This window comes from Theropithecus gelada, chromosome 6, assembly GCF_003255815.1.
Source record: "Theropithecus gelada isolate Dixy chromosome 6, Tgel_1.0, whole genome shotgun sequence".
In the NCBI taxonomy this organism is placed as follows: domain Eukaryota; kingdom Metazoa; phylum Chordata; class Mammalia; order Primates; family Cercopithecidae; genus Theropithecus; species Theropithecus gelada.
The window spans coordinates 176,942,011-176,944,969 of NC_037673.1; positions in this window are offsets into that span (position 1 = coordinate 176,942,011).

Here is a 2,959-nt window from a genome sequence, read left to right on the forward strand (position 1 = left end):
TGTCAGTCTCAGTAGTCACATTTCAACCTCTCGAATACTGGACAGCACAGACCCACATCCTGTTCCCTGAATGAAGAATAAATGAGGTAGTCTGCACACCCAGCCCTTTTTTTGGAGATATGTAGCCGATTATTATTTTTTTTGGAGATATGCAGCTAATTTATTATTTTTTTGAGATATGTAACTAATTTATTTTTTTTGAGATATGTAGCTAATTTATTATTTTTTTGGAGATATGTAGCTAATTAATTTTCTTGGAGCACACTGCTGAGCCGTCCTTTTCAGGTGCATGTGCAGATTTGTCACATGGGTATATTGTGTGATCCTGATGTTTGGGCGTGTATTGAACCCGTCACTCAGACAGGGAACATAGTATTCAAGGTTGTTTTTTTTTTTTGGTTTTTTTATTTTGAGAGTCTCGCTTGGTTGCCCAGGCTGGAGTGCAGTGGCCGGATCTCAGCTCACTGCAAGCTCCGCCCCCCGGGTTCCCGCCATTCTCCTGCCTCAGCCTCCCGAGTAGCTGGGACTACAGGCGCCGCCACCACGCCCGGCTAGTTTTTTGTATTTTTAGTAGACGGGGTTTCACCGTGTTCGCCAGGATGGTCTCCATCTCCTGACCCCGTGACCCGCCCACCTCGGCCTCCTAAGGAATAGGTAGTTTTTAAACACTTCTCCCCTCCCACCGCCGGTAGTTCTCGGTGTCTGCTGCTGCCGTCTTTATGGCCCTGCGTACCGGATGTTTAGTTCCCACTTGGAAGCGAGAACCCGCGACGTTTGGTTTTCTGTTTCCGGGTCAACTCACTGAGAAAAACATCCTCCATCTCCACCCGTGTTGCTGTAAAGGACATGACTTCATTCAGGTTTGTTTTTTTTTTTTTACAGCTGTAGAGTACCACGTTTTCTTTATCCCGTCCACGGCTGATGGACCCCTGGGTTCATTCCATGTCTTTGTGAACAGCTGAGCCCTCCTTTCACCGTTGTTTTTGGTTTGTGTGGACACCAGCACAAGTTACCCACGACACTCCCCTTCTGCCTGGTGCTCACACGAGATCTCAGGAGCTGATCAGTTGTTCCTGTTGTTAAAACTTGTCCTTATTTCCACAGGACTTTCGCTTTTTAATTTTAATTTATATGGGTACATAGTAGGAGTGTGTGTGTGTGTATACACACATATATATATGGAGTACTTGAGAGGTTTTGCTACATGCATGTAATGGGTAATAATCACAACATGTAAGTAAAATGGGGTATTTATCTATCCCTTCAAGTATTTATCCTTGGTATTACATACAATCCAATTACAGTCTTTTAGTTATTTTTAAATGTGCAATTAAATTATTACTGACTATAGTCACCTTGTTGTGCTGTCAAATACTAGGTCTTATTCATTCTTTTAACTATTTTTTTGTACCCATTAGCTTGGCTTTTGGGTTTCCTTATTTTGCTTTATCTTTCCAGCTCATATAGGTGGTGATATACATATTATATTTCTTAAAAACATCTACTTAACAGAAGTAACAAACTACATGCACATGTGTATGTATACTGTATACATATATATGTGAGGAAAAACACATTCTTGCTTATTAAAATCAATCTGAAAAGTTAAACATGTCATTTCAAATCCACCCTTCTTTTGGATTACACTACACTTTTGATGCTTTATATAAACCTGAGTATCATTATGGACTCATGGTCCTGTCCCAATTAACCTAAGTTATCTTTATTATCATTACTCTCAATCATCACAATGTGGCCAGTGGACATTCCCCTAAGGTGGCTCATTGCTTTTTGAGGACTGTCACTGATTCTCTTACAGACTTCACTGGATATACCTTGCTGTCCAAATAGTTTCTTCCAGCCTCAAAAAACTGGAATTAACTACTCTCCAAAGACTTTGAGTTTACTTTAGTAAAGAATAGTATTAAGAACAAAATATGGGGCCGGGCAGAGTGGTTCACAGCTGTAATCCCAGCTCTTCGGGAGGCCAAGATGGGCAGATTACTTGAGGTCGGGAGTTTGAGACCAGCGTGGCCAACATAGTGAAACCCCAGCTCTACTATAAAATACAAAAGGTAGCCCGTCCTGGTGGCAGGCGCCTGTAATCCCAGCTACTTGGGAAGCTGAGGAAGGAGAATCACTTGAACCCAGGAGGCAGAGGTGGTGGTGAGTGGAGATCATGCCACTGTACTCCAGCCTGGGCGAAAGAGGGAGACTCCTACAGAAAAAAAAAAAAAAAAAAAGACAAAATATGGGCACTAGGCTTGAATAATAACATGATTGTGAATAAAAATGCTATGACCGATTATGTAAAGCCTTTCATTTTTCTGTGACAGAGCTGGAAGTGATATTGCTGTACTTTTCTTTTCTTAGAACATGAAGTTCCATTGGTCAGCAGAACTTTATCCTACACTTAAGTGTCCTTTATATGCTTTGTGTGAACATATGAAGTCTCTCTCTTGCTCACACACACATCCTCAGTGCCCCAAAGGGGACCAGAAGCCAGTGCAGAACTTATAATAAAGAAATAGAAGATTTCGATCCTACCTGGTGACTGGGAGTTCCTGCTCCAGGCAAAAGAGTTGAGCTCAGGTTGGCAAATTGCTTTTATCTTACCCAAGGACATGGAGAAAGCAACAGGATAATGTTGGCTGCACAAGACTCTGCCTTATTTTGACATCCCCTGGGCTTCAGCCTCCTGTGGTTAATTACTATCAGAAATGGATGAGCCCTGGGATGAGGGAGATGTAAAAAAAAAAAGACGATGGGGGCCTCCAGGGAATTTCTACAGAGACCTAGAACTAATTCCATCTATTTCATCATTGCTTTGTTTGTCTCAGTTTATCATCGCTGCATTAAAAAATCTGATGCTTTTGGGGATTCTTGGCAAAAACAAAAGAAATAAGATATCCAGAGCAAAGTTGACAAGTAGCTGCATGTAATTCCAAATTATCATTAA